Raw genomic sequence first — 9799 nt, forward strand, 5'->3', positions numbered from 1 at the left:
GAGCCGGCGGGGCAGGGCGAGGCGCGGGGGGCTGCCCGACTGCGGGGCTTTCAGCCGTGCGAGTCCACGCGTGAGTATCTCACGAACCCAAACTAGTACGTGGGACGGTTTGGGCTTCTACAGCGCGCTCCGTGGGGCCGCTGCCGTGCCCCCTCCCCTGCTCGCTCTGTGCCGGACCGACCCCTTTCTTAGCTGTGTAGGAAGAGTCGAGTTATCGCCGCTTCTCACCTTGCGGAGCAGCTGAATACTCTTCTAGAACGTTTATCTTACTGATTTAGGGCTTAATACCAACTCTTCATCCGGTAAAGTTATCACCAACCTTCTCACTGACCTCCGCACCCGGGTTCACTGGTATTTCAGTAGACAAGTGTATCTCGATGATGATGTTTCCCCTCAAAATGTGTTATGAACAACAGTGGTGGTCCATTCCCGACAGCTCTATTGTTAAATAAGTGCTCAAATTTTCCAGCAGCCTCCTTTGCATTAATTAGTTATTTTATATTCTGAAAACTAGTTCAGCCAAAGGTTGTGTTCACTATGTCTGTGTGGTTTTGTTTAATTTATTGAGGAGAATGTGGTGAACATATATGCCAAATATGCAGACACTGTGTTTTTCTAATCACAAAAATATTTTGTTCCTAAGTGTGAATTGTTAGGTCTTACTTGCTTACAGCTGAGGAACGCTCAAGTTCAAAAAGAGCAGAAGCAACTGGAAACAAAATATTATTTTTTTCCCAATTAGCACTCACAAATAAATGTATGTGAGTGGTCATAGTTAACTTGAGCTCTTTTCTTCTGGTCTGTCATTGTTTAGGAATATTCATACGCATAATTTTATATAATAAGAAATATGTGTATTTACTCGGTTTGCTGTGGGATTTTTTTGGTACTTCTTATTTCATAGTGGGAGTAATTAGAAATTATAATTCATGACAGTAAGTGTTTTAAGGTTATGCATGAGAGAAAGACAACACTGAGAGGCTGTGCAATGTGATCAGCGTTGACACTTCTCTGCTATCATTTTGTTTTGTTTGGATAAAGAGACGTGTGCTTCTAAAGTTTGGCCCATTTAAATATTTTATGGCAGCTTTTGCTGCTGCTTCTTCACAAGGGGCTTAGATGCTACTGTGACGAGAAACAGGTTAGATGTGTGAATAGTTGTGTGTAGTTCCCATTAGTCTTATAAGCAATCACTTCGAGGTTTTCTATTCAGTAAACAGCTCAGTCATTATTTTCCTTTAGTGTATAGTTCTTCAGAAATGAAAATGTACGTCACCGCTGCACACTGGGTTTGATCCACATACCGATTGTTTTTAACAAAAATGAGAAAGTTCTATATGTATCAATGAAACTAATCCTCTGACAGTATTTCCCGAGTACTTTTCCTGCCAAACTTTCCTTAAAGACTACATTAGTCTTAGCCTGTGAAGTACTGATACTTGATCAAAGGTGATGGGGATAGCGGGTGCTCAGCCTCTTTTAGCAGCGTAACCCAAATGCGTGTTCTTGCTAGGTCAGTCTTACCATCTGGGGTGGGTTTTGGACTCCGGCGAGTAATTTTACTGATACTTGCCATTAGGGTGGCTTCTTCCACAGTGAGGCCCTAAAGAAGGCCGAAGCTGGGCTTCACACTCAGGGGTGTGAATTGTTCACGCTCAAATTTGTGTGGTCGCTCTATGCATGAGATAACAGGACAAAACAAGATAATCCTTGCTGAGATTGTGTTCAGTGTGTGTAAACTTTGTATCTTAGATATAATTAACACCTGTTTTTACTGCATCTCAAGGGTCTACAGCTGAGGCTGTAAAAGTGCTCTAAGGGTTCAGGCTGGTAACAGTTGGGCCCCAGATACCGTGAATTTCTGCAACTTGACCAAATGGGGGAATACCCAAAGTCAGTCTAGGGTTTTACCCACTGACATACTTCAAAAACTCCAATGAGTTTCATGAAGATTTTAGGGACTTCTTAGAAGAACTTGGCCCTACCATAATTTCTAAGCAAATAAAATGCTTTGAAACCAGCCACAACTAAGATCGCCTCAAGAGGCTGATACAGGATGGATTCACCTGTATTTTAAGTTATTTGCATTCTGCTTTTCTCCAGTGCATAGTGCTTGCTGCTTAGTTTTTATTCTGTAGACCACATGAGAAAACATTTGTGATCTTGTGATGGAAAGCACAGTACATGAGGCCTCAGATCCATAGTTAGGTATAGTTATAATTCTATACAGGTAACTCCTTACAGTTGTAGTCCTAATTCTGTTGAATCAGTCTTCTTCTGGTAGGTCCCTTTTCCCCCATTTTTCCCTTTTGTGGAAGAGCTGCAGAAATTTACCAGAACCAGAACGAAAACAACCTCTGGGACATTGTTTATAGGTATTCTGTGGGATTATTTATGGGTATTCTCTGTGTATTTTAACATTTTCATAAGGAAGTGGTCGTTTTAGCGAGCGTGCTTAGGATCACCCTGTTACTTAAACTTAAAATTCCCAGAAGTATTGTAGTGCAGGATGCTATAGAGGCTGAAAAGTACATTTTCTGACAAAGTTTCCAGCTTTGAGAAAAATCTACTGATAACAGGAGTCTGACAGCTGCACAGTAGGGTTAGGTGTTGTTTTTGGAACTGATATTTCCAGTTGCATCTAAAATAGCAGCTGTTTTATGCAACAGCCCCGAAATTCAGTCTCAGCAGTGAAACCAGCACCTTGCGAGCCCTGGAGCAAGGACTCCAGGGAAGAGAAGAGCCCGGGGAAATGTTGTGAGGGTGTTGAGGAGACGAGCGGTGGTAAGGGAGCTCTCGACATTGTGCAGATGAACTTGATGAGCTGTGTGGTTTCCTGTGTGTTTGTCTGCAGACCTTTAACCTGCCTATGAATTTTGGGTCATGCTACTTCTCCTTGCAACAAGTATCCTGGCATGCTGTAACAGCGGGATGTGATGTAACACAGTTTCTGTGCTTCTGATGTCTCGGATATTTCCTCATGTCTCTCTGCAGGATATTACCCTCAGTGTTTACCATTGTGAAGTTCAAGTGTAAGGCATTCTTAGTTCATCTTCAAGATCTAATTTGCCAGAAGATGTGAAACTGGGAATGCCATACTCCTTGCAATGTCAGGCTTTAAGGAATCAAGAACATAGATCAGCATTTCTATAAATAAGGTATTGCTCCAAAAATTAAAATGCTTAGTTAGATTTAAGTGGACACTGTCAAGCTTTTCAGATGGCAGCATGCATCTATATTTATCTGTGGGTTCCCAAAGTGTGGGTTTTTTGTTTTTTTTTTCTTTCTTCCATTCTTGCTATCTTCTTAATTTATTAAGGGTAGCTGTTGAGAACCATACAGAGTGAGATGGGCAGGAAAAGAATTTGCCATTCTGTTATACTTGTTCATAGTCTATACTTAGTTGATATTAAAGGTTTTTTTGAAGGCTTTTGTTGTTTTTTTTTTCCCCCTTAAACAAAACACACACACAAAAAAGAAAGCAAAAGAGAAAGAGAGAGTTACTCTGGTGTGATCTTCCAATTCAAACACTGTGGACCATGGAAGATTAGGGAACAAGTCTTAGTTTTGTTGCATACCTGCATCGCTCAGGACTGTCCCAGCCTCTAGATAGCTGGTTGTCCTCAGATAAGTCTCTTTTAGCATTTCTTCTGTGAGGTATTTAACTTAAAAGAAATGTTAAAGGTTTGGGAAATAAGCTCAATGCTGAATTCCTTGATCTGTTGTTTTTCCCTGTTGTGGGCCTTGGTGGTCTTTGCACCAGAAATTCTGTCTTGCGCTGGGGAAACTTTTGCTGAGGAAAACTTCTCCCAAGGAATACTTCATTGAAACTTTTACTTTCTCACAATAGTTTGTTTGGATGCCTTTTTTTTTTTTTTAACACAAAACACTTAATTGGGATTTCTTTTTCTTTCAAATTATTCATGAGTTGCTTGCCTTGGAACAGATGATTTTCATTTTTTTTTTTCCAGTAAAACTAGATACAAATGTCAAAAGAATAGTGGAAAAAGTTGGACAATTAGATTTACAGCTTCATAACTTGGAAGTTGGTTAGCTTGCTCTTGTTTGACTAAGAAAAAATTCTGTAAGTATGTGTGCCTGCTTGAGAATAAGAGAAAAGTAAGAAAGACGCTCCTCGTTGTGTCCATTTCTCCTGTGAGAATCTAAGGAACTCACTTGGTTTCTTTGCACCTTTCTAAAGAATAATAAAAAAAGTTTGGATTGTCCATAACAGGGATGTTATTATTTCCCACCTCACTCAGATGTGAAACCTAATTACGTATTTTATTTGTAAAGTATCTGAACATGAAAAGTTTATGGTAAATGTTAAGTATAATTATTATATGGTGTCATCTGTAACTGCAATCTGACTTTTGTTTATTGATGTCGCAGCAGCAGCCTTCTATACCGCTAGGTTGCTTTTTTTTAGTTGTGTCTTGTATTCTGGGACATTTGTTTTCAGCTGTAAGTATGCTAATTGTACAGTCTGGTAACATGAAAATTCTTAAAACATCTGATAATACATTTTGAATCTGTTGCATGGTTTGGGTAATTGAAACCTTTCATCTTTATATTTCAGTCAGGCAGTAAATTCTGAAAGATATATTGTGCACTTTGTACTAACATAGAGGTGGTACTGCTAATACCACTTGCCAGATTGACAGAACTGTGACTATTCATGTAGTAAATGCATAGTGTAGGCAGCTGAAACAGAAACAAGCTTTGCTGAATAGTCGGTCCCAAATGGCCTCCATCCTGCTGTGGATAAACTTATAGGGTAAATCAGGCTACTGAGAAACTTAGCTTTTAAGTCATATTTCTTCTTCAGAAGTCTCCACCATTACTTTATCTGTGATGCCCTTTAATGTGGTATCTCAACAACTTTGAAAGAAATTTTTGTGAACGTAAAGTTCTTTTTCTCCTTGGCTTCATTGAAAAGATTAATTCAATAGTGAAACTCTGGGAAAACTCTATTAAATGAATACATTTGATGTTCTAACTTTGTCAGTATCCTTCCATACCAAAGGCTCAGTTTCATGTCCAGACTGCTTTCCATAGGGATCTGTTTCTGAATATATTTCCGGTGTGTCGAATGAGTGACCTGCAAGGAGCAGTATTACATCACCGCAAAACAAGCCTAATTGACAAATCTAATTGAGCTTGGAATCAGGTCCCCCAGGCAAGCTCAGAAACATTCACCACACCTGGACGTCTGCCTTATGTCATTCTTATTGCCCCTCTGGAAAACAGGGTTGATAGGCTTATGACATAATTCCATTCACTTCTTTTTGGAGAGAAACAGTCATGTCTGTGGTGCATGGTATTGACAGAAGGGCTGTAAAATGGAAGAGTCAACTTCTGGTTTTCACAGGCGCAGGGACCTTGTGGAGGAAAACAGACCTTTTTTTTTTTTTTTTTTCTTCTTCCTGGATGCATTACAGAACTTTAAATTTTATAACAGTGAATAAACTAAACAAGGGTAGAAATTTCTATTCTTTGTTTAGACAATGTGTGTTTATCCTGAAACTGAAATAGGTCTTTATGGTCTAGCTTCAGACTCACGAAAAATGTTATGGTTATACAACATTCTCTCTCTTTTTTCTTTTTCTTTTTTTTTTTTTTTAAATATATTGGAAGGAAAGATAGAAAAGATGATTCTAAAAGTATTCCAGAGCAAAATTAAGTTTTGGGCTTTTAAAGCTTTCAGTAGGATGGGCAGCATTTCGTAATGATTTTCAGACTTTTCTCAGCCTCCTTAAGATCTTTCTAACCTACTTGTTCCAGTCATTATTGAATGCAGTCTGTTCCTCCCATTCCTGACCACAAACAACTTCTGTCCACCTCCCTACTACATCCCTTCAGAGCTATAGCAACTGAAAGTGTGACGAGAGAAATCTTTGGGTATTTTTAATTCTCTCTTCTCAGGATATTTTTCTTGGCTAAGAAAAAGCTGATGGCTAATCTGTTCATGTGTTTTAATGCACGTTCATTCTTCGTGTCTGGTGCTCATTTTCTACTTCTTTCCCTGTCACCTCTTTCATTGTTCCTGTGACAAGGTTCCTTGTTTCTGGATTTCCCTTCTCCACTGAATGCACTTTCTACTTGCTTTTCAGCTTTTCCCTGTGCTGCCTGACCAGTCACCTAGTCCTCTTCTCTCTGTTTTTTCCCTTGACGTACTCTTCTCTTGCTTACAATTAGCAGTTGTTCCCTCCAAATATAATTTCTGTCTCGTCACCAGGCTTTCTGTAAGAGTGTCCTCTAGTGCTTTGACAGTTCTGTAGCAGAGTAACCGGGCACCTGTGCCCACAGCTGGAAATGAGGAGGAGGAGAAGGCCGGGTGGGCTGTGCATGACCAGCATGTTCTCAAAGGCCTCACACTGGAGTGCTTAGTGGGCTGCCAGTGATCTGTTAAACACCGCGCGTCAGACCCTGAAATATCCAGCTATAAATATTTATACAGAACACATACACAAACCTTCTGTCTCGGTTGGACTCATGTACCTAAATATGAAGATCTGATGTGAAGACTGTCCTCGCTGAACAATAGAAACAAGAGTACTAGAAGTACTTGAAGTGTAAAACCTGTATAAATAGTAATGCACCAGAACAGGTTGAGCTGGGGCGTGTGAAGCTGGCGGCTGTGCCGTGGACGTATGCAGAGTGTCTGTGTGTGACCCCGAAGAGGTGTGCAACCTGTGTGAGTGGTTGCTCTTTGCAGAGTGCTTCGGGGGCAGTTCCTACTCATACGGGTGCTCTCAGATGACTTTTATTGGGATTTTTGCCTGAGTAATGGCCTGCAAGTGCAAATTTTGAGTGACTGTAAATCTGTGAGCGTCAACTGTTTGATAATATTTGAGCATAGTCAGATAGCTCTTACAGAGTGATAATGCGCCAAAATGTAGGTTTGTGGGTTTTCCCTTCAATATTTAAAACCAGAGATTGTACACCAAAAAATCAATTTTGTTCTAAAATAGCTCCTAATTTTTTTTCTTGAGGTGTGTGAAATATGATGCCTAATAGGATATGCAGTGTGTATTTAACCAGCTTCTTTGCTATATATACTTTATTGAGATAAAGTCTATCAATAATTGACTAGGAATTGGTTGACGGTTATAAATTACATTGCAGAACAATAGGCCTGGACTGAGGTATCCTTTTAGTACTGTAAAGCATATGAATGTTCTTAGCAACAATTTCTGTTACATGAAACACTTAAAATGATAATTTTGCTTAAATTTTGTGCAAATTACATGGGAGTTTTAAATTTAAAATAGTCATAAATCATGCTTTAAAAGTTGGTGCCACCCAGCAAAATAAGTTCAGCTGTGTTGGGACTGTCACTGTCAGTCTAATGGCACATCTTGTCAGGATTCAAACTTTCAGAGGTTTCTAGGTTGGTATTCTCATATGTCATTGACAAAATATCAAATTTTTTGATGTTATATTAAACAATAGTAAGTATTAGAATTCTATCACATCAACAATATCAGGACACAAAAATGGAAATGAAAGTGTTTATTTTAAAACTTATTTTCAGTGCATTTAAATCTGAATTTAGAAATTATCTGTCTTGCTGTCCTGATGAATTTAATCCCTTTTCCTACAAAAATTGAATAACAGAGATGCATTGCTGCATTTGAAAGGTGCCCGTATCTCACCAGCCACATTGTGCTCCTTAAATATTGTAAATGGTGTGGTGGAGTTCAAATACCAGCTCTTGGAAGAAGTGAGGGGCCATGGACATCAGCTGAGCGGGATATATCTATAGAGCTGTGCAGATGGGTTATGTTATTCTTATGCTGGTAGCAGCAGTTAAACATATTCCTAATAATAACTCTAGTTGTTATTAAACAAAAATGAATCCATTTTATTGGTGTCTGACATTTTAATAGGTGCTAGTTAGGTACATTCTTGCTGTCGTGGATATTGTTTCACTCAAGATCTTCAACATTTTTCGCTTCCCCAATAAAGTAGAAAGAATTTTGAATAAGGCATAGCGATTCTAGGAAGAGTGGCCAAGAGGCAGAGCTTCTCTGTCTCCAGATGATGTACTCAGATAAGTAAAGAAAATCATTTCAGATGGTTCTTATATAATATCAAGATTTATTTAAACAGTTTACTTGCACAGCCAATTATATTTGCTTTCACGAAGAGTAGTTTTAGAACAACTCTGCGGGTGTGAGAACATGACGATGAACTGCCCAATTTCTCCATCTGGTAAAATGTCCTTATATTTATAACAAATTTGCATACATCTTCATTTTTGCTTGTACTCGCTTTTTTCCCCCCTTACTCGACATTACTCTTACAATTGTGCTCTTACTTCAGTTTTATTTGCAGGTGGGTTAAGCTTCACTACTTGACAACTGTTTCCATACTTATAATTGTTTATTTCATCCCTTGTAAAGATGTATAAGCATATAGGCAAATTGATAAATTGGGTATTTTGTGCTCAGGAAATCCACTTAGCCCTTTCCTGACTAAGAACATAGTGTGTTTCCATGCAAAATAGCCGGCGTCACGATGAAGGTACGTTACCCAGCTTTTTGTGATCTTCATGTTAGTACCAGGATCTCTGACTGGTCCATCCTTTTGTCATCATATAAACTGCTCAGTCTTTCTCTAACTATGCAGCTATTCAAGGTGATTGGTTCAGGACTAAATTCTGGAATCCTTATTCTCTTGTTACTGATATGCTGTAATGGCATTACATTCTGAAAGATTGAAAGATAATATAGATTCATCTTTCATGCCTGGAAAAGAAATGATTAAAAAAATCCCCACAAACCAACAACAAAGCCTTAGAAAAAAAAATAATTCAAGCCTATAAATAACTAAGGTACCAGATTTATGCAGATAAGTGTTTTATTACACAAAGGTTCGATTATGGGAAAAACTAATGAAAACAGGGTAAAAAGATGTTCAAGTTAGAAAAGAAAAAGAAAGAGAAGGGATGTGGTAAACATGTACAATTTAAGAAATTATACAAGAAGACAAAAAAGGAGTTTTTTGTTTCTATTCCTATTAGTCTGGTAAAATCTGAAGTGCTAAATTCACAACTGAGACAAGGAGATACATGGGGTTTTTATACAACTTTTTTTAGATTGAAGCCTGTTAAAGGATTCCACTGAGGCAATATTCGGACACATGGTATGACATTTACATAGATAGCAGGGGTATCTGGAGCACCGAGAATTAATAATGACAACATTTTCAAGAGGATATTATACCTCAGGCTTCAGAGTTCAAGCCAGTCTTTAGTAGCTGGAAACCAGGAGGAACCCTAACGTGTGGCAAGATTATCCTTGCCTACCTACTGCAGATTCTTGTTTCTTTCTGTGAAGCAGCTGGTGGTGACTGCTGTCAGAGACAGGACCTTGGATCTCATCCAGTGTTGCAGTTCCTTTGTTCCTTGGCCCTCCCTAAATGCTATTTCGAAAACTCATGTCTTGTAGCATGCCTGAAAGATAAATGCAATTTGGCTATTTTGGGAAGTGAATGAATTTCAAAGCTCAGTCTGACTGTAAATGCATTGACCAACTGTATTTGTTGAAAATGAATGTATGCAAGAAGAAAACTGCATTTACCTAATGTATATAGATTCTCATTATGGGTCCAGTGGAGCACTTTTGTACATGCTTATCTTTAAACACGTGTGCACATGCTCACCTGCTTACCTAAAGTGTCACTGAAGCACAGATGCCTGTAGAAGTTTCTATATAGGATCTTTAAAGTTGCATGTAAAGGTCATGTGGGTGCCTTTTTTTGTTCTTTCCTTTCCCCCCCCCCCCCCCCCCCC

General features: G+C 38.8%; 1 protein-coding gene across 1 annotated transcript in view; it reads left to right on the top strand.

Annotated features, from left to right (window-relative positions):
- Positions 1-9799, top strand: part of TLL1 (tolloid-like 1) — a 139334-nt gene that overhangs the window by 726 nt on the left and 128809 nt on the right. The window lies entirely within an intron of this gene.

Source organism: Charadrius vociferus, unplaced genomic scaffold, assembly GCF_000708025.1.
Source record: "Charadrius vociferus isolate BGI_N301 unplaced genomic scaffold, ASM70802v2 scaffold59, whole genome shotgun sequence".
NCBI lineage: Eukaryota > Metazoa > Chordata > Aves > Charadriiformes > Charadriidae > Charadrius > Charadrius vociferus.